This window comes from Mustela nigripes, chromosome 3 (genome assembly GCF_022355385.1).
Source record: "Mustela nigripes isolate SB6536 chromosome 3, MUSNIG.SB6536, whole genome shotgun sequence".
Classification (NCBI taxonomy): domain Eukaryota; kingdom Metazoa; phylum Chordata; class Mammalia; order Carnivora; family Mustelidae; genus Mustela; species Mustela nigripes.
In genome coordinates, this window is record NC_081559.1 from 76,843,716 (window position 1) to 76,867,535 (window position 23,820).

At 36.1% G+C, this 23,820-nt stretch overlaps 1 pseudogene; it reads left to right on the forward strand.

Annotated features, from left to right (window-relative positions):
* The window catches only part of LOC132014491 (glyceraldehyde-3-phosphate dehydrogenase-like), a 34,905-nt pseudogene extending 15,790 nt beyond the window's left edge, over nucleotides 1-19,115 (forward strand).
* Nucleotides 19,116-23,820: the final 4,705 nt, after the last annotated feature.

Genomic DNA, 23,820 nt, shown 5'->3' on the forward strand with positions numbered 1-23,820 from the left:
TAGCATTTGTATGCTAAATACAGTAATGGGTTTATGAGGCTGTTTCTTATAGCACCCATCGGTAAGAGCCATGTTATCAAACACAGTAATGAAGGTCATTTTAAAGAGAGTCAAGATTCAATATTAATTTTCTTATTGTTTGGAATATGATAAGAATAAAAATAATAATCAGAGCAATAAAATAATTAGAACAATGCATATCTTTCAAACTGTCATTAGTACATAACTCTCTATTAAGTTCATTTCTGAGTTAGGCCAGATGGTGGAGAGTTTAAGGGTGTAGACAGCCATGTATTAGACATGTGAAGCTGTGTGGGGAAATAGCAAAAGATAAAAGCACACAGGCTCAGCCTCTTACTGACTGTAGAACACTGGGTAAGTTACTTAAGTTCTCTTTGCTTTCATTTATCTATAAAATGAGAATACTCACATCAATGAGTTGATGAGAACATTATAACACTAGTACTAATAAGATTGTTAGAACGAGAGCTGGCACGTGTTAATTGCTATAAAAGTGATCACTTATTCATTTTAAGTAAATAGTAATGTTGAAATACTTACATAAAAATTGAGACAGTGGACCAGGGATTTTATTTAATGGCTGCCCACAAGTAATTCATTCAGTTCTTCCTGATTACAAAGAAAATGGCAAGAGCTAAAAATATGGATGAAACTTTTACTTTGTAATTCACAATTTTAGGATCATGTATTTTGTGTGTCTTTCTTTAAAATTTAAACCACGGAAGTCTTACCAAGTGGGAGAGAATGGAAAACAAAAGTGCAAATATCACTATTATTATACAACAAATCAAATTGTAGAAGAGATGATATAATGAGACAAAGAAAAGCTCAAGAAAATGGTATATAGTCATCTATGAACTTTGGGATATTGGAGACTCATTTAGCCTTTTATTATTTCTTTTTTTTTTTTAATTTTTTATTTTTTATAAACATATATTTTTATTTCAATTTCTTCATCTAAAGTGAATGTGGAATTGTGAAGGAAAATGTCATGAGTTATAAGAAGGATAATCTCTCTCTATGTCATTGTTAAAATGAAAATCCTAGTAAAATGTGAGAACTGCTTATTAGTGGATCAAAGGTAATATGCAGTGATACTTCTGTATTACATTACAGCAAGAGAATGTGCTAACTACTGAGTTATACAATAAACTTACATTTAAAAACTAATATTTTAAAAATACATATATGCAATATATATCTTAAATATATATTTTTTAAAATAATATTATCATAGAAAATGTTTTAAATTCCAGCAGTAAAATTGATTTCTGAGAGTAGCAACAAAGCTTGAGCAATTTGCAGGTCTCCAGTGTAAAAGCAAATTATTGGGAAGAAAATCAGTTCCCTTATGCCAGCGGAATCTAAATCCACAACCTAGCAACAGCTCAACCTTATCTCATTATCCAGAAAATGTCCTTTTTAAAATTGACCTTTTTCTATGTTCACTTCCTAAGAAAAGCTAATTGTCATCTTTGTAAGACCTCATGATCATTCACAGATCACCATTTCTCTTATACCTGAGGCATGATCTGACTTCTATCGGAAAGATAATTACAGAATGCACCATAAGCTCCTAAAAGGCAGAGACAATTATTTTTATCTGTCCATGGATTCAGGAACTGACACTGTGCCTGACTTTCAGCAACTGCTCGGTAACTCTTTATTGTTGAAAGAATGTAAGTCTGCAAGATGTCTTCCCGGGCGTATTTAGGTGCTTTTAAGAAGGCCTTTTTGTACAAACAGGTAAGATGGAAGAAATGGGAAGAAAGAGCTTCCCCTAAAGAGAGTGAGAGAGAGATTCACCCAATAATCTTTCCTCTTCTCTTGGCCAAAGAGAACACTTGAGTAATGCAGCTCTGGAGGGATCTGGTAAGGGAGAAAGGTGAGAGAAGAAGGTTGTTTAAACCTCTTTTAATTTAAACAGCCGGCCTCTTTCTCATCAGCGTTGAAGGTTTGTTACCTTAAAGCCTAATGACTGTAACCCAATTTTTTTTTTCATTTATTTATTTTCAGCATAACAGTATAATTATTTTTTCACCACACCCAGTGCTCCATGCAATCTGTGCCCTCTATAATACTCACCACCTGGTACCCCGACCTCCCACCCACCCCCGCCACTTCAAACCCCTCAGATTGTTTTTCAGAGTCCGTAGTCTCTCATGATTCACCTCCCCTTCCAATTTACCCCAACCCCATTCTCTCTAACTCCCCATGTCCTCTATGCTTTTTGTTATGCTCCACAAATAAGTGAAACCATATGATAATTATTTAGATAAATATAGCAAAATACTAGCCCAGGACCTGCTAAGAAATTGTTTACTTCATTATAAAATCATTGCTAAACATTGATACAGTCCATATGGTATTTTAGAAGTGAATAACAAATCTTATATGTCACCACTGGAGGAGACAACTACATCCAGTCTTCACTCTGAAAACTGATAATTAAAAAAAAAAAAAAGATTTTAAATATCTAACTTGCCTTTTTGGAGGAAGTCTAACTCATGGCCATTTTTAAATTCTCAATGAAATACTGATTTAATCGAAGATCAAAAAATGTTAAAGCCTCCTGGGGTAAGGGTGGTCAGGAGCAGGCTCAGCCCACCCATTATTCCGTAGTTTGCTTGGCAATTACATGACAGCCTTTACAACACAGGGCTTCCTAAGCAAACTCTTGGAAGGGCAACCTGTCTTATGTGCCTTGTGGGAACTAATATAAAGTCAACACTGGTGAGGTATTCCTGCCAAAAATGCTTCATCTATACTTGAAATTTACTAAGAGGGTAGATCTTAAATTTTCTCAACACACACACATATACACACACAATAGTAACTATGTAGAGGTGATGGATATTGTTTAGTTTGATTGTGATGATCTTTCCACAGTGTATACATATACCAAAACATAAAACTGTACACCTTAAATATAAAATCTCTATATGTCAAAGATATCCCAATAAAGTTATTTTTAAAAAATCTCATCTGAATCTCCTCAAGACTTTAGACCTAACTTCCAGCTTTATAGAAATAGAGGACATAGGAAAACTAACTGAATTGTGTCATAAGGAAGTCTTCTTTACTTTTAAATCCAAAATATATGATATTTCTCAAAGCAGTGCTTTCTCTTCAAAAAACCAATGTCTTGGGGAAAAACAAACATGGAGAGTTGTGACTAAACTAGGAATAGACTCTAGAGACATAACAACCAAACACAGTCCTTCAGTCTTAAGTATATCCTGGTTTGAAAATCATCTATGAAAGATACTTTGGAGACCCCTTAAGATATTTGTATATAAGTCGGGGCACCTGGGTGGCTCAGTGGGTTAAGCCTCTGCTCTTTGGCTCAGGTCACGATCTCAGGGTCCTGGGATCAAGCTCCGCATCGGGCTCTCTGCTCAGCAGGGAGCCTGCTTCCCCCTCTCTCTCTGTCTGCTTCTCTGCCTACTTGTGATCTCTCTCTCTCTGTCAAATAAGTAAATAAAATCTTTAAAAAAAAAGATATTTGTATATAAGTAAATAATATATGATATTAGGGTATAGTTATTTATTTTCTTAGTTATAATGGTATTGTAATTATGTGGAAGTTTGTTCTTATTTTTAAGAAATGCATGCTAGAATATTTAGTTAAGTGTGATGATTTCTGCAAGTTATTTTAATGGTTCAGTAAAAATATATTTTGCATATAAAGTTATATAAAAATTATATATGTGTGTATAAATATGTATAAAATTATATAAAATATATAAAAGTATATTTTATATATAAATTCTAATAATATATAAATCAAATAGATACAAAAACATATATACAAATATGCATACATAGTATTATTAGAGTGAGGAGAAGATATATACATCTGTAAAACATATAATGAAGTGCTTAAGAACACATCTTATGAGATGATTCTAATAAGATAATTAAAATTTGCATTCAGCACAATGTTAATTCCGTTTAGTGGAAGACACACCAATTCTGTAATACTTACACTGAACTGCTTCAGAACACTTCTTATGAGATGTTTCTAGGGGCATCTGGGTGGCTTAGTTGTTAAGCCTATGCCTTTGGCTCAGGTCATGATCCCAGGGTCCTGGGGTCAACCACATTGGGCTCTGTGTCAGCAGGAAACCTGCTTCTCCCTCTTCTTCTCCCACTCCCCTTGCTTGAGTTCCCTTCCCCCCAACCTCTCTGCCAAATAAATAAATAAAATTTTTTAAAAATGTATTTCAAAAAAGTTTCTTGTAAAACAGACTTAGCATAGTATTATTTAAGTAAGTGGAACACATTCCCATTTAACTTCATTGAATCCTGGTTAAGGATATACAGGTGCCTATTATGCTATTTCACCTTTTCTGGATGTTTGAAAGTCTTTTATAAATTACAGATAAAAGAAGCCAGAAAAAAGTAGAAACCCAGTGAGATAAACACTGTTGTTAGTAATAGCTATTTACTGATCACCTACTGTAACTAGAAACCATACCAGTTTCTGAACATACATTATTCATTTTTTAAAAATTGTGGTAAAATACTTTTTACAAAGTCTTTTCTTAAATTGTGGTAAAATGTACATAATATAAAATTTGCTATCTTAAATATTGTTATGTGTACAGTTCAGTGGCATTAAGTACATTCATGTTCCTAAGCTGCCATTACCGCCATCCATCTACAGAATTCTTTTCATTTAACAAAACTGAATCTCTATACCTATTAAACAAGAACTTCTTCCTTTCCCTTTCCCCAAGCCCTTGACAGTCACCTTTCTACTTTTTGTATGAATTTGACTACTCTAGATAACTCATAAAGTGGAATGATAAGAGTATTTGTCTTTTTGTAACCAACTAATTTCACTCGGTGAAATATCCTTAAGATTCATCCACATTGTAGCATGGGTCAAAATTTCCTTCTTTTTTAAAGCTGAATAATATTCCTGTGTGTGTGTGTGTATGTGTGTGTGTGTGTGTGTGTCCCAAATTTTATTTATTTATCTATTCATCCATTGATGGATACTTATTTTTGCCTTTCGGCAACCACGAATAATGCTACTATAAGTATGAGTGTACAAATTATCTCTTCAGGATCCTGCTTTTGGATATATATCCAGCAGTGTAATTACTGAATCCAATGAGAGTTCTAATTTACATTTTTTGAGGAACTATCATACTTTTTTTTTCATAACAGATACACTATTTTACATTCCCACAATCAGACACAAGGATTCCAATTTTTCCATATTCTTACCAACATCTTTTATTCTATGGATTTTTTTTCTTATACTAGCCATCCTAATGAGTATGAGACGACATCAGTTGTCTTGTGGTTTGGGTTTGAATTTCTGTAGTGATTAGTGCTGTTGAGTATCTTTTCATCTGTCGATTGGTAATTTGTATATCTTTGAAAAATTCTCTATTCAAGTACTTTTCTCATTTTTAATTGAGTTTTCTGTCTTATTGTTGTGTTGTAAGTGTTCTGTATATATTCTGGTTATTAATCTTCTATCAGGTATATTATTTGCAACATTTTCTCCCATCCATGGGTTATTTTGTCCCACTATAGACTATGAAGTTTAAAGTTTTTAATTTTGATATAGTTTATCTTTTCTTTTTTTGCAACCTGATTTATTTTTCATATCACTCTGAAAGATTGGTATTATAGCCAAATTTTATACATGAATAAACTAAATCTTGGGGGAAACAAATAACTTGGCCAAGTCTACCAACTCCTACAAGGTGAAGCTGAGTTTCAGCTTCAGTTCTGTGTGTCACCATTCTGCAATAAGAGTTCTGTTATTTATGTTGTTACAAAATTAAGAATTAATTAGAATAAACTTTCTGTCCCATCCTGAATGTGCAGATTTGTCAGTTAACATAGAGTCTGGTTAAATTAAGAGACTCTCTTCCCCAAATGTAGAGCTTGGACAGCCAAATGTCTCATGTATTATCTTTGACATGGAAGTACTTAGAATCAGTAAAAGATAAATAGTCATTTTGTCTGGCGTACTGTCATTTTGTGGAATAACTAAGACAAGACTTGAAGGGGTCAAACGTTATGATAGGGATTGTCTGAATATGACAACAGGTCCATTGTGTAAGATAGTCTCAAAATTACACTCAACAATCTACAGAATTGCTAGAGAGTTTGATGTTCACCTTCTCAGTAAATAAGAATGAGGAATAATTTAATTAAAATAAAAGTATCTTGCACAGAGACCATAAAAAAGAAAAAAACTTTTTTTTTTTTTTTTTGCCTAATTTTCTGAACCATCTAGAAGGAGCCTAAGGTCATAAGCTAACCTAAGTCATGAATCCCTCATAACAAAGCATAACCTGGATCGATTTTCTTCTGAACCCCTGCCCGTTCTTTGGAATAAAAGAGAAAGCAAGTTTAAGGATCCTCTTTTATAGTTTGTATATCTGTCAAGCTTATCTGAGCTTCTTATGATTTTATTCTGATTATAGGAGACTTAAACACTTCCAACATATCAAAAAGACAATACTGTCTGATTTCAAAAAGAAAAGTCTACATTTACAGGTTTAAATGAGTGTAGTTTGCATATTGGAATCTGACAAGATCTATTTTAAAATATACATGAACTTTGACCAGCAGGCTTACTTTTCATAAGCTTATTATTTACAACAAAGAAACCAGGGGGGTTGTAAACAATCTTAATGCTCATCAATAAAGGAACACTTGATCTGTGCATTTATACAATAGAAATTATGCTGCAATTTTAAAAATAAATTAGATCTTTATGTATATAATTAAAGAAATGATATTTCTTTTCAGGGAAAACAGCAAATTATGCAAATGTATATATTTTTATATATACATTATATATTTTTATATATTTTACATTATATATACAAATACAATATATACATTATATATTTGTATATATATTATACATTATATATTTGTATTTATTTTTATTGTGAGCTCAGAAAGGAAGTGTAGACAGTGGCATGTTAACATGGGTTATTTTAGGACTGGAGGAAGAGTTGAAGGAAATATGATCAGTGTCTTTAACTCTCCTATTACCATTTTTTGCATCAACAAAGTACTACTTTGTAATGTTGTATATAATAAAAAACAAAATGAAACATAAAATTCTGTTCAGACCTCAAAGTACAATTGCTAAGATCAAATTCTAGGCAATGGAATTAATTCACTTTCCTTTTCCTAAAAGTTAATCACAAAAAGGGAATTTTTTAATTTTAATATTTTTATTTATTTGTTTGTTTACTTTGAATGAACTAAATAACCTGAAAACTGTTTTGTGAGATCATGGACACTTAATCCTAACTTGATTGGCATATAAGGGGGAAACAGGGAACCTAATGTATATTAAAATAAGCATCCTACTATGGATTTAATAAATGCTTTTTCATTGGCTCATCTGTAAAATGAGATAGAATTCCCTTAGAATAGTGCCAGACACATAATGAATTTTCAGTAAATGAGTTAGGCACATTGCTATAGGATTGAGTTACTGCCCTCCAGGAGAGCTTAGTGAAAAAAAAAAAAAAAAAATCTTAGTGAAGTAAGGAGACAAACTTCTAAAAATTAGTCAGTAACTTAGCTAATGAAAATGCCTCTGCAAAGGATCACAAACATTTTTAATTGTCCCTTAAGTGACATAGTTAGTAGTAGCATGGAGGTCAGGTAAGGACTGTCAGTGTATATAGTTACTTAGAATGTCATTCTGGCCTAAGTCTGAAAGGAGAGCAAATGTGAGAAGAAAAGGATGACTGTTTCCTTTCATACCTGGATACAAGCATATGGTATATTCAAAAAAGTTGAGATGAGAGACTTCTTGGGAAGATGACAGAGTAGAAAGATCCTAAGCTCACCTTGTCCCACTGTTACCACTAGATAATCTCCACATCAGTGTAAACAATCTAGGAAAAATGACTCCAAAACAGGCAGAACAAACTCTCCACAGCTAAATGTAGAGAAGAGCCACACTGGAGAGGGTAGGAAGGGCGGAGACATCGTCTAAAGCCAAACTGACACATACAACTGTCTACAGAAAGGAAGGACATGGTGGGCACAAAGAAAAGAAAGAAACAACCCCCTAAACCAGGTATCCTAGGCATGGGGAAGATTAATCCCCATAACATTTGGCTTTAAAAACCAGAAAGGCCTAAGTTGGTTAGTTTTTGTAATCAGTGGGTATTAACACCTAAAACTTTAACAAATCAGCAGACTCAGTTCTGGGACAGCTAGGAGAGTGAGAGAAAATCAAGTCCCTGCCCTTAAGGAGGCAGCATAACAAATAGCCCTACTGAGATAAAGCATAGAAGCAGCAATTTGAAAAATATTTGGGGTATATGGGAAGGAGATGTATTTACTAATCTCAGAGCATGTGCTGGAGGGACAGAATTACTTGGGAGACTTCTCCAAGAACAAAAGAGATGTCAGGTGCTATTTCTTGTCTCTGCTTCCCAGCCAACATACCCAGACACCTGCAGAAACCAGTGCAGTACCTACACTCTCTACTTAGCTTCCTAATTGTGTGCCTCCAACCATACATTCTTCTAGGGACCTACTCCCTCCAATCCAGCAGCCCTCACCTAGGATTTTCTCAGGTGGCTGCAGGTCCCCTCCTGTGAACCTTGCTGGCACAATATGTCTTGCCGTGTGTTTCCTACAGACTCCTACAGCCCCCTTGATATGTCCTTGGCTGAAGCTCTTCCAAAACAGTGCCACAAGCCTGGCAGTGTCAACAGGGGCCAACATCACTCCAAAGTGACTCTTGACCCAGGGAGAAGGGAAGATAATCACACATTCCAGTCTGATTGCAGACCCAGCAGTGGGTTGGGACAGACATCTAGTCTGACTGTGGGTCTTGCCCACCAATGAAAGCTTCTCAAAGGACAACACCAGGAAAGCACCTGAAGTTTGGTGCTACTGCATCTATGGCAAATGCCTGGTCTGACTCAACTCAAGCCCAAGGCAGTACCATACTGGCCCAGTAACAGCACAGGGACAAAACCCTGCCCACAAGAAACAAAGAGAGCCATTTCAGACAACTGGTCTGAAGGCAAAAACACCTGAACCACAACAGTAGGGCACTTACAACACATATAGGACACACTCATGAAACACCAATCTCTGGTGAACAGGTAACATTGCACTGTGCAGGGCACTATAGAACTTCTTCCTCATAAGGCCAGAGCTTTCAAGAGAAGGAGACATACCTGAGTTTCTTAACTTATATAAACATTCACAGAGAGACAAAATGAGGAGGTAGAGGAATATGTCCCAACTGAAATAACAGGACAAAATCACAGCAAGAGAACTATGAAAGACTTCACTGAGACCCTTAACAAAGAGACATAAAATAATTAATCAAGCTGAATAACTCAATAACTGAAGTTAGTAATACACAGAGGAAATAAATTATAGACTAAAAGAAGCAGAAGAATGGATTAGCAACCTGGAAGAGAAAATAATGGAAAATAATCAAGCTGAACAGGAGAGAGAAAAAAAAACAATAAATGAAAATAGATTAAAGGAACAAGGGAACTTCAGCAACACCATCAAGCATACTTACATTTGCATTATAAGGATCCCAGAAGTGGAGGAGAGAGAAAAGTGGGCAGAACATTTATTGAAAAAAAAATAGCTGAAAATCTCCTGAATCTTGGGATGTACATGGAAATCTAGATCTAGAAGGCACAGAGAGCACCCAATAAAATCAACCCAAGGAGGTCCATACCAAGACAAATAGTAATTCAAATGGCAAGAAGTAGTGATTGAGAATTGTAAAAGCAGTAAGAGAAAATACATACAAGGGAAACCCCATAAGGCTATTAGCTGATTTTTTAGCAGAAACCAGAATGCACTGGCATGATAGATTCAAAGTACTGAAAGAAAAATAACCTGCAACCAAGAATACTCTATCCAGTAAAACTATCATTCAGAATAAAAAGTGAAATAGAGTGTCCCCAAAAAAACAAAAGTTACAGAAATTCATGACCACTAAACCAGCCCTATAAGAAATGTTAAAAGGGACTCTGAGTGGAAAGGAAAGACCATAATTGGGAGTAAAAAAAGTAAAAAGCACAAAAACAGTAACATTAAGTATATCTACAAAAATCAGTCAAGGTATTTACAAAAGGATGTAAAATATGGGGAGAGGAATAAGTAATGGATGCAAACTTTAGCCCTAACCATCAATTAATATAGACTGTTGTATGCACAAGATGTTGTATATAAACCAGTGGTAACCACAAATCAGAAAACAGGTAATAGAGATGCAAAAAATAAACAAAAGGAATCCAAGTATATCACTAAAGAAAGCCAGCAAACCATGAGGGATGAGAGCAAGAGAAGCAAGGAATAAAGAAGAACTCAAAAACAATCACAAGATAAGTAACAAAATGGGAATAAATACATACCTATCAATAATTACTTTGAATGTAATTGGACTAAATGCTCCAACCAAAAGACATGGGATGACATAAAGAATAAAAAAGCAAGACCTATCTATATACTGTCTCTAAAAGATTCCAACCTAATGACACATGCAGACTGAAAGTGAAAGGATGGAAAAACATTTATAATGTAAACAGAAGTGAAAATAAAGCTGGAATAGAAATACTTATATCAGACGAAATAAACTTTAAAACAAAGACTATAATGAGACAAAGAAGCATACTACATAGTCATAAAGAGAACAATCCAGGGGTGCCTGGGTGGCTCCGTGGGTTGAGGCCTCTGCCTTCAGCTCGGGTCATGATCCCGGGGTCCTGGGATCGAGTCCTGCATTGGGCTCTCTGCTCAGCAGGGAGCCTGCTTTCCCCTCTCTCTCTGCCTGCCTCTCTACCTACTTGTGATCTCTGTCTGCCAAATAAATAAATAAAATCTTAAGAAAAAGAGAGAGAGAGAGAACAATCCAACAAGAATATATAACAGTTGTAAATATTTAGACACTTAACCTGCATCCAAATATATGAAGGAGCTATTAGCAACACAACAGAAGTAACTGATAGTAATACACTAATAGTAGGGGACTTGAACATTTCAATTACATCAGCAATTAAAAAAATCACTCATCATCAAAGAAATGCAAATCAAAACCATGATGAGATATCACCTCACATCAGTCAGAATGGCTAAAGTAAAAAACACAAGAAACAAGTGTTGGTGAGGATGTGGAGAGAAAGGAATCCTCATGCTCTGTTGGTGGGAATGCAAACTGGTACAGACACTGTGGAAAATAGGGAGGTTCCTCAAAATTTAAAAATAGAATTTCCACATGATCCAGTAGTCACACTACTAAGTACTTACCAAAGAATATGAAACATTAATTCGAAAAGATATATGTACTCTTATAGCTATAGCAACATTATTTACAACAGCCAACTTATGGGAGGAATCCAGATTTCTATCAATAGATGAAAAGAAATGATATATATTCATTGGACTATTGCTCAGCCATAAAAAAAAAAATCTTGCTGTTTACAGCAACATGGATAAATTTAAAGGGTATCAAGCTAAGTGAAATAGAGAAAGACAAATATGATGTGATTTCACTCATGTGGAATTTAAAAAACAAAACAAATGAACCAAGATAAAGAAGCAAACAAAAAAACAGATGCTTAACTATAAAGAACAAACCAGTGGTTACCAGAGGGAGGGTGGTTGGGGGATGGGTGGAAAAGATAAAGGGGATTATGAATACACTTTTCATGACAATCCCTGAGTAATACATAGAATTGTTGAATCACTATATTGTATACCTGAAAGTAATATAACACTGTAATGTTAACTCTGTGGAATTCAAATGAAATTTTTTAAAATTTGGAAAGAGTTTTTAATTACTTTCATATAAATTTTTATAATAAATTGATATAAATGTATAATTCAGATAAAAAGAAGATGACTTTGGGCATTAATTCCATGAGAAGAGCAAGTAATGAGGAAATGTCTGGCAAACCTTTTTATTCCTACTGATGCCATCAGCACTTTATTTCATTAATGGCTGACTATAAGCAATATGATTTTATTGCTTCACTATATCTCCCCAAATCCCTCATGGATTAAATTGTGTTACTCAAAAATGTATGTTGACATCCTAACCCTCAGTACTTAAAATTTTCTAACTATAATTTTAAAGCAAGCTCTTCAATTGCTCCAGGTAAAACCAGAAATGACAATGAGGAAATATTGAATGATGTATCAAAGCAAATAGGTTTTTTATGTAATAGTTTTAAGTTGTTTAGCCTAATAGTAAATAAAGCAAATTACCCGATTGTTCCTACCACTCAAACCCAAAGTTCACACCCCAAGATTTTAATCTGCAGGCTTTCCTAGTGGCAAGGATCCAATTGTCTAGTTAGATGGACTTTTTAAAAATCAAAAATATAAAACAAAGAACTAGGCAGGAATCTTCAAAGTTATGTCAGTTGGCATGAAAATGTGAATATTCTCTTAAAAATGACATGAAAATTAGTCTATATCATTTAGAGAAAAGCTACTGAGTGCCTGCTACATTCTTTTTACCACGTAAGATATAGTTGGTCATTAATATATAGTTCCTGCCTCCAAAGAACTCATGTCTAACAAAGGGGACAGATGCAGCACCAAATAATAACATAGTAAAAGTGAAATTTTCAAATAACATTGAAAGTACTACAGAAATAGGAAAGTTTGCAGGGGTCTGGAACACTGAGGAATGATCAAGAATGAGTTGAATACATGGACAAAAGAAATGAGAAGATGCCATCTTGGCAGAGGAATAGCTTGTAATAATGCAGATGTGTTCGTCAGGGAAGATAGCATTCCTGTCTCCCAGTCTCTGTGGAAAAATTGGAAACTAACTTTAAGGGATGCCTTGCTCCAAGTTGTAAAACTTCCTCCTGTCTTGAAGATATGAGAAAGTTTACTTTTTCGTTGGATTAGGCCAGTTAACAGATACAGTGGGTATATGATTTCTGCCCCCATCCCAGTTCTTACAAATTCTCAAGCCTTCTGTTTCATTGAAGTTGAATTCAAACTCTCTTCCTTATTACCATAGTCTTGAGGAAAAGTCTTCTTTGCCTATTTAACTTGCAATTTTAATTTGACATTAATGACATCAAAAACTAGTAATGTATTCCTGCTCTGCTATGTTCCCAATCAGTGGTGGTATTTGCCTTCATCATGCAATGTTTCAGAGCAGGCATTTAAAAATCACCCATGAAGTGTTCCACAAAATGCGTATATAAGATAACAGATTATGGTGATGATTTTTGTCTACAGAAAAAGTCAAAATTGAAATTATCTAAAGCTTAGGATTCAACGTTAACAATAGAATTGGATTAAGATTCCAAGTAAGAGATTCTTGAGTACCATTAAATCCTTTAACATGTGATTGCCTGATTAGAAAACAAAGATGTTAAGTGATCCAGAATGGAAAGTTGATTGTTGCTACTTTCTCTTTTAGTTAGAAAGGTAACTTCAGAGAACTTGCAAGGAGCCAGAAGGAGTTGCCAAAGAGAATACAGCAGTGTTAGATTTGGAGGACTTCATTTGAATTGTAGCTTCACCACTGATGATCTGTTTGACTTTGGGCAAATTGCTTCCTTGTCTTTAAAAAGAAATTAAGAATACTCTCTTAGCTGGGATATTGTGAGTTGTGTGTGAAAAAAAATGTGTATTAGAGAGGAAAACGGTAGCTTTTACCCTTCTTAAGCCACTGATGTGTTAGGTGGCTATGCAGTGCTTACCATCTAAAAGGACATCAATAGGGTGTGCCAGGGTGGAGTCAGACTTCTCCAAAGTGAACTCATCCCTCAGCACTTCCCTGCCCAGCTAGAGGGATGGGAGTCTTGTGCCAGTATCCTGTTGGTGGTTGTAGTATCAGCCCACCTTTTAGCAGGGAGCCGGTTGAGCCACCTGTCTAGCTGCACCAAGTATTGGTTCTCATCTCTTTTCACCCAGGAGAACACGTTTCTTAAACCCTCTTGAGCCAAGGAGGAGAGCTTAGCCCAATCATTAACTATACAAACAGAACAGATTCAATCTACTTGGAATGGTGAAATGAGAAAGGCTTTGCCCTTTTAGTTAGTTCTATAAAAATACAAAATACTTAAAACAAAATCAAATAGATGGGAGGTCTATTCAACTTAATTTTTTGAAAAACTATAGAAAATAGATTCTAAACTTTTAAACTTAAACAGATAATACAACAATCTTTTAACTTAAGAGGTGGATATGACGGTGATAGGAATTGCATTTCAGATCTAACTCTTATATATAACCCATTTAATCCTTAATATCTGGTGAAAATCACCTGGGAAGTAATGATATCTTCCAAGAAATCTCGTCAAGCTACATAGCAATAAGTTATCCTGATGAAAACCAGATTCATATCAACATGGCCAATAGGACATCCCATTTAAAATTAATGGTGTAGTGAAACAGAGTAGAGAGCCCGGATACGGAGGACCCTCAACTCTAGTCAAATAATCTTCGACAAAGCAGGCAAAAATATACAGTGGAAAAAAGACAGTCTCTTCAATAAATGGTGCTGGGAAAATTGGGCAGCTATACATAGAAGAAAGAAACAAAACCATTCTCTTACACCGTACACAAAGATAAACTCAAAAAAAAAAAAAAAAAAAAAAAAAAAAAAAAAAAAAAAAAAAAAAAAAAAAAAAAAAAAAAAAAAAAAAAAATGGATAAAAGACCTCAATGTGAGACAGCAATCCATCAGATTCATAGCCGAGAACATAGGCAGTAACCTCTTCTCTATGAGCCACAGCAACTTCTTTCAAGATATGTCTTCAAAGGCAAAGGAAACAAAAGTGAAAATGAACTTTTGGGACTTCATCAAGATCAAAAGCTTCTGCACAGCAAAGGAAATAGTCAACAAAACAAAGAGGCAACCCATGGAATGGGAGAAGATATTTGCAAATGACAGTACAGACAAAGGTTGATATCCAGAATCTATAAAGAACTTCTTAAACTCAACACACACAAAAAAGATAACCATGTCAAAAAATGGGCAGAAGTCATGAACAGACACTTCTCCAATGAAGACATACAAATGGCTATCAGACACATGAAAAAGTGTTCATCATCACTAGCCATCAGGGAGATTCAAATTAAAACCACATTGAGATACCACTTTACACCAGTTAGAATGGCCAAAATTAGCAAGACAGGAAACAACATGTGTTGGAGAGGATGTGGAGAAAGGGGAGCCCTCTTACACTGTTGGTAAAAATGCAAGTTGGTACAGCCAATTTGGAGAACAGTGTGGAGATTCCTTAAGAAATTAAAAGTAGAGCTTCACTATGACCCTGCAATTGCACTACGGGGTATTTACCCCAAAGATACAGACGTAGTGAAAAGAAGGGCCATCTGTACCCCAATGCTCATAGCAGCAATGGCCACAGTCACCAAAAGTGGAAAGAACCAAGATGCCCTTCAACAGACGAATGGATAAGGAAGATGTGGTCCATATACACTTTGGAGTATTTTGCCTCCATCAGAAAGGATGAATACCCAACTTTTGTATCAACATGGATGGGACTGGAAGAGATTATGCTGAGTGAAATAAATCAGGCAGAGAGAGTCAATTATCATATGGTTTCACTTATTTGTGGAACATAACGAATAACATGGGGAGATGGAGAGAAGGGCGTTGAGGGAAATTGGAGGGGGAGATGAACCGTGAGAGACTATGGACTCTGAAAAACAATCTGAGGGTTTTGAAAGGGAGGGGGGGTGGGAGGTTGGGGAGCCTGGTGGTGGGTTTTATGGAGGGCACATATTGCATGGAGCACTGGGTGTGGTGCATAAACAATGAATTCTGTTACACTGAAAAGAAATGTAAAAAAAATTTTTTAATTTAATTTAAAAAAATTAATCGTGTGTTATGTTTATGAAATGTGGTTTAGGAGTCTCTTCCCTGTTGGGTTAACTTTTATTCTTTTTTTTTTTTTAAGAGAGAGGGAGAGGGCAAGAGAGCAAAGGGGGAGGAGGAGAGGCAGAGAAAGAGACAGAAAGAGAATCTTAAGTAGGCTCTACACCAAGCACAGAGCCCAACACAGGACTTGATCTCACAACCCTATGATCATGACTATCATGACTTGAGCCAAAATCAAGAGTCAGATACTTAACCAACTGAGCCACCTAGGTGCCCCTGGTTAATTTTTATTTTTCAATGTTCTTAATCTTAGAAATTTTCCATTAAAATTTGCCTATAAAGCTTAGATATAGTGGTCATATACATGAGTCAAATTGTAGAATTCACTTAGAAACCATTTAAGTTTGAACATTTTTATTTCCTAATTCAAAAAGCAATTCAGAATTCCATATTAGTTGATAACATATAACTTTCTTTAAGGCAACATTCATCCATTTTCTTAATCTTACACCTTTTGATTTCCACCCACATGACTTAGCTTTTGTCATGGTAAAATAGATAATAACACAAGGTTAACAAGGAGAGCAACATCTGTGCTGATTATTCAAAGAAGCACAATATTTCTCATCTTCGTACACTTGTTGGAAGCAGAAATCATTTTTCTCTTTGTTTCCATAGATACAGTACATCTGGTTATTAATCAGAATGATAGACCATAAATTACAGATCCAGTTAAATATCATTTGTCCTTACCTAATACTCCAAACATTTTCTTATTTCTTAATTGGTTCCATTTTTTATACTGTATATGATTTTGAAGACCAGTTTTATTTAAATTTAAATATATTTCAGATATATATAGAAACAATGGTCTAACTATGCTTAACAATAAATAAAACATGATCAAAGAAAGATGCTATACAGATTGTATGAAATAATGTGTCCCTGTTTCTAAGAAGACAGGCAGAAAGACAATGTTTTCTTTAGCCCTCTGTTGAAATCACTTCAGGTTCTCTGTGCATCTTTCTCCCACAAATTATGATCTATTCACTTTCAGTTTTCCTCCTCAGTATAAAAATCTAGAATGTTTAAAGACAATATATATTTTATAAACTCCACAACTGAGTGGCAATTATTTTATGGAAAGTAGAAAGAACTTAAGGTAACACAAAAGAGCAATAACTGGAGGGAATAAGAAGAGAATTATACATACACTGGGGAGCACATCTAAACGTGAGCATTTTGACCTCCTTTGCTCATCCACCACACACTACACACCAGTAACACCAGAAGACTGGCTTCCATTGCTCTCCATGACCTTGGCTCTGAACCACTATCCTTGGACCTCACTTTGAACTGCTTCCAAATATCCCAGTTATTTACATTTTGCTACTCATTTTTTCCCACTACTTTCCCCTAAAGATAATTTAGGGGAAAGTATAACCTGTTACAAATAAATACAGTGTTATTTACACCAGAGTTTCTCAGTCTTGACACTATTGATATTTTGAATCACATAACCCTTGGTTATGGGGGCACCAACCCTCCTGCACTATACAATTTTTAGCAGCATCTCTGGCTTATACCCACTAGGTCTCCTAACACCACTCATCCCAAATCTTATCAATCAAAATGTCTCCAGATACTGCCAGATATTCACTGGTAGGCAAAGTCAATCATCCCTATTTGAAAACCACTGGTTCACATTAACATTTACTTATTTATGCATTGATCCATTCAATAAAAGTCTATCAGATGCATGCTTTGTGTCAAGTATTGAACTACAACTGTTAAGACGGATGTAGTATTTGCCCTCTCCTATCCTGAGTCTAGTTATAAGTATGAACAAGTAAACTGTCAATTACAATTTAGTATATAAAATATTATCACACGGGGCGCCTGGGTGGCTCAGTGGGTTAAAGCCTCTGCCTTCAGGTCAAGTCATGATCCCAGGGTCCTGAGATTGAGCCCTGTATTGGGCTCTCTGTTCAGCAGGGAGCCTGCTTCCCTCTCTCTCTCTGCCTGACTGTCAGCCTACCTGTGATCTCTGTCTGTCAAATAAATAAATAAATAAATAAAACCTTAAAAAATAAAATAAAATATTATCACAGAGGTAGGAACAAAGTGCTACTGGAGCATAAAGAACAAAATATTGCTTCTCTGCTCCTCCCTTTCGACAGACAGCTGCATCTTCTGGTGCTGTGACAGCGGCATCCCCAAGACACAATGGGAAGGTCAGAGTGAATAGGTTTGGCCATATTGGTCACCTGGTTACCAGGACTGCTTTTAACTCTGGCAAAGTAGATCTTGTCACCATCAATGACCCTTTCATTGACCTCAGCTACATGGTCCTGTATGATTCCACCCATGGCAAATTCCATAGAATAGTCAAGGATGAGAACAGGAAACTTGTCAACAATGGAAAGTTCATCTCCGTCTTCTAGGAGCAAGATCCCATGAACATCAAACGGGGGATAATGCTGGTGCTGAATATGTTATAGAGTCCACTGAAGTCTTCACCACCATGGAGAAGGCTGGGGCTCATCTGAAGGTTGGGGCCAAGAGGGTCATCATCTCTGCTCCTTCTGCTGATGCCCCCATGTTCCTGATACATATAAACCATGAGAAGTATGACAGCTCCCTCAAGACTGTCAGCAATTCCTCCTGTACCACCAACTGCTTGGATCCTCTGGCCATGGTCATCCATGACAACTTTGGCATCATGGAAGGACTCAGAACCCCTGTCCATGCCATCACTGCCACCCAGAAGAACATGGACAGAGTTGTGGGAAGCTGTGGCATGACAGTCAAGGAGCTTCCCAGAACATTATCCCTACTTCTTCTTGGCACTGCCAAGGCTGTAGGCAAGGTCATCCCTGAGCTGAATGGGAAGCTCACTGGCATGGCCTTCCATGTCTCCACCTGCAACATGTCTGTAATGGATCTGACCTGCCACACACACAGGATCTGACCTGTACAAAGCTTCCAAATACAATGACATGAAGAAGGTGGTGAAGCAGACAAAAAGGACCCCCTCAAATACATCCTGGGGTATACTGAGGACCAAGTTGTCTCCTGCAATGTTAACAGTGACACCCACTCTCCCACCTTCAATGCCAGGTCTGGCATTGCTCTCAGTGACCACTTTGTCAAGCTCATTTCCTTGTATGACAATGAATTTGGCTACAGCAACTGGATGGTGGGCCTAATGGTCCACATGGCCTCCAAGGAGTAAGAGCCCCTTAGACCACCAATCCCAGTGAGAGCAAGAGGAAGAGAGAAGCCCTCAGCTGCTGGGGAGTGCCTGCTCCAACTTATCCCCAAAACACAGAATCTCCTAACCTCCACCATTTCCACCCCAGACCCCCTGAAAAATGGGAGGGGCTTCGGGAGTCCTACGTTGTCATGTCCCATCAGTAAAGTATACTGTACCCAGCCAAAAAGAAAGAAAGAAAGGAAGGAAGGAAGGAAGGAAGGAAGGCAGACAGACAGACAAAGGGATGGAGGGAGGAAAAGAAAAAAGAAAAGAAAAGAAAATATTACTAAGGCACCTGACCAAGTTGGCCAGGATGGAGGTTGGGGGAGTCCAGCTTTTCACAAAGAAAGAGGTACTTAAGCTGATACATGGAAATTAGTTCAGTGAAAATTTTAAAAAGGACAGAGTGTTCTAGGTGAAGAGAACAATGATGTGAAAGCATGTAGTTGAGAAAGCAGGTCAGCATTACTGAGGTATTGAGAACTGTAAGCAAGGACCAAGTAGTATGAGGTCTTATATTTCATTTAAAGGAGTTTTGACCTTATCCTAAGGACGGGGTGAGCTATGCTCTTGCTCTTCAGGGCAGTGACTCTGACTGGCTGACTTTTGTAACTTCAGATAAATGTCCTTCCAATTTAAATCAGTCTTGAGTACATGTACACCAGCCCAAAACTGCTCCAAGTCCTTTACTCTTTTATCAGGAACAAAACAAACCATCTATCTTCCCAGTCTATCTATTAAAAAATGTGAAATTGGAGCACCTGGGTGGCCCAGAGGGTTAAGCCTCTGCCTTCAGCTCAGGTCATGGTCTCAGGGGCCTGGGATCGTGCTCCACATTCAGGCTCTCCACTCAATGGGGAGCCTGCTTCCCCCTCTCTCTCTACCTGCCTCTCTGCCTACTTGTGATCTCTCTCTGTCAAATAAATAAATAAAATCTTTTTAAAAATGTGAAATTATCTCTGTAATTTAAGCTAAAGCTATCCTAAATTTTTCACTATTATAAAAATAACTCTAAATTCCTTTTTTTTTTTTTAAAGATTTCATCCACTTATCTGACAGAGAGAGAGATCACAAGTAGGCAGAGAGGCAGAGACAGAGAGAGGAGGGAAGCAGGCTCCACACTGAACAGAGAGAGCCTGATGCGGGGCTGGATCCCAGGACCTTGAGATCATGACCCAAGCCGAAGGCAGAGGCTTAACCCACTGAGCCACTCAGGTGCCCCTAAATTCCTTTTTTTTTAATAGATTTTATTTATTTGAGAGAGAGCAAGATAGCAAGAGAGAGAACATGAGCATGGGGGAGAGGGAGAAGAAGGTTCCCTGCAGGGAGCCCGACATGGGGCTCTATTCAGGACCCTCAGATCATGACCTGAGCAAAGACACTCAATTGACTGTACCAAATAACAACCCAAGCACCCCAAATAACTCTAAATTCTAAAGATACTGCATGTGATTGTAATCAGAGTATCAACTTTTCTGTGTACTAATTAAATTAATGCTCAAAAAGAAATTTTAAGAAGATAAGGCAAGTGCATAGTTAACTTGCCATCTATATACAAAACTAAGGAAAAAGCAAATAAATGGCATGTCAGGTTTAGACAAAGCCTTCTGACTTGCCCCTCTCCATGGCTTGAGGCTTTAAATTTGTCTAGAATTCAGTTGGGAATTTCCAAATCATAAAGACTTTTTTAAATTGAATGTCTAATATATTTATTACATAAGCACTAGATTTGGTTCTTTGTGTGAATTAAAAACATTAAATAGGCAAGTGGTGTTTATTCAATACACCACACAACTAAAAAAGACATTTAGCATGAGAAAACATCTTGATGTGACTTAGAATAATATCTGAGTCACATAAAGTCAAATGAATGCTAAGCATAGTGAAAGAATTTATTTTATTTATTTATTTTTATTTTTTACCAAACAGTGACTGTGTTTTAACAGAATCTGGTTTTGGTAGAATTAGTTTGAAATTTGAAGGATGAAAAATGGTAGGGTTGCTTTGCTATTTAGTATTCTTACACAAGGCTTTGTAGAATATGTCTATTTGCAAGTAAGTAAGTTTGAATTCATTTCTTCCTTATCCTGTGTTTACTACAGCATAAAACAAGGGAAAGAAAGCTCTGAGAAAAATATAGCAGGGATGAACATTTCACCCAGTTCTTTAAGGAACCACCTTTACTTCTAGAGAAGTGGGTCAGTGACCTCTACCTTTGAACTGTACCACACTTCAAATCAATTCTTGTCTATTGATTTTTCTCTCACAGGTAAAAAATCTTCCTGGAGTTTTAATTTCCCATAAATTCTTTCTCTTACTTTTTTCATTCTAAATGTTTAGAAAGCCTTTCAAGTGCTAGAAACCTGACCTTCCCTGAAACACTTATTTCTGTCTAGTTTTCTTTTATGAAATGAATTTAAATATCACAGCAGAGTCCCTAAAAATGAACAACCATGGGATCCTTTTATGATATTATCTGTTGTCTAGGTTTTAGAAAGGATTGCATCCTTTCTAAGTGGTTATATCTAAATATCTAGTAAAGATTATAAAACCTACCAGAGGAAGATTAGAACTTAATTCTTTGTTCATAACATTATTTAAATTTTCAACAGTATTCATCGAAAGTTAAGTTACAATTTAATATAGTAAATTTAAATGATCTTCAGTCACAATTATAATTTTTTTTAATTTAGCAAGATTAGACTTTATTTTTAAAAAGAGAAAAATGGGGGCACCTGGGTGGCTCAGAAAGTTAAGCCTCTGCATTCGGCTCAGGTCTTGATCCCAGGGTCCTAAGATTGAGCCCCGCATCCAGCTCTCTGCTCGGCAGGGAGCCTGCTTCCTCCATTCTCTCTGCCTGCCTCTGCCCACTTGTGATCTCTGTCAAATAAATAAATAAAATCTTTAAAATAAATAAATAAATAAGAAGAGAAACATGAAGAAAAATACAAAAATAAGAGAAAGAGGAGGGAAATGAAGAAAAGAAGGAAGGGAGGAGGGAGGAGGTGATGAAGGAAGGCAGACATGAAGAAGGGAGAGAAAAAGGGAGGATATTATGGTTTATGTCATAATTCATAGAAGCTACAGTGTGACAATCTCCACTGAGATTTAGAGTCAATAAATAATGCATGAATGCAGAGATTCCTGGCAAAAAAGATAAAATTCAATCTGAGTGAATATAATAACCCTTAAACAAAGAAAGTTTCCATCATAAATTGGTAGAGAATATGGAAAAGCAGGAGTGTTCTGAAATGAAATTCTTAAAAACGAAAATTGGAAGAGCAGAAACTGGGGTGCCCAGCCAAGCTTCATCCAAGGAAGAAAGCATTCTAACCAATTACATTTATAGTACTACAGTCCCATGACTCCCTTTAAGGAAGATGGATACATCAGACTAAAAAAAATTTGCATCTAACTTTCACTCCTCTGATTCTGATTCCAAATGGATGTGCCTATGGTCAATACTCTGATCATGCCAATACTTTTGTGAATATTGTTACACTAACAATATTGTATGCTATAACTATTAACTATGTATGCAATACACTAGTCTCATGAGTCTGGTTAATGGAAATTCATCGCAGCAGTGGCTAGCACATCCACTCTCAGAGTTAACTATACCAGATTTAGGATTACATACTTATCAAGATAATAAATGACACCTGCAAGTCCTCTTGCCCAACAATCAGCTAGTCTTTCTCAAGGTCAACCATTATATTGCCTATTTGTTTTCTCCATTTGAAATTTCTACAACTAACACTCATCCATTTCTTCTGAATGTTAGACAATCTGTAGAAATCATAAGTACAAATGATATGTACCTTTTCTGGATGTAGGAATAAGTGATGATATCAGTTTATTCATTCACCTTTTAAACATAACTCCCTCTAAGTACTGGAAGTGGGCCATTCCCACCTTGAAACAGTTCAAAATATAGGTGGGGAGACAGAAGTGCGCATTAATGTGATGGACTTTGAAAACACTATAATGGTGGTTTGTAGAAGTGAAATTGAAGCAAGAGGAGAATCAAGAGACTTTATTAAATATTTTGTTGCATTTTCTATCTCATGTACCAATGATTTCCAGCTCTTTTACCTATAGATTCTCTAACTTATGAGTCATTAGCTCAGATATTTTTAAATTTTTTTATTATTATGTTCAATTAGCCAGCATATAGCACATCATTAGTTTTTGATGTAGTGTTCAATGATTCATTAGTTGCATAAGACAAACAGTGCTCACAATCACATGTGCCCTCCTTAATACTCTTTACCCAGTTACCGTATTCCTTCACCTCCCTCTCTTCTGTCACCCTCAGTTTGGTTCCCAGAGTCCAGAATCTCTCATGGCTTGTCTCCCACTCAGATATTTTATAACCAAAGGTTTTCACCAAAATTTAGGGAAAACTTTGTTCTGGGAGTAGAATTTATGTTGGAAAAATTGACAATAGCATGGGATCCTCACTCTTCCATTTTGCTTTGGAAATAACTTGCCTATTAGCAAAAGGCTAATTTCACTATGTTCCCAATTGGAACTCAGACATATTTCTAATATAATCCACAGGAAAGCAATTACTATGTCTATTTTGCTTACCATTACATCCATAGGAACTATAACAATGTCTGGTACAAAAAAGAAGCTCAATAGGAACTACTCAGTGTATGCACAAATATTTAAGCATGTT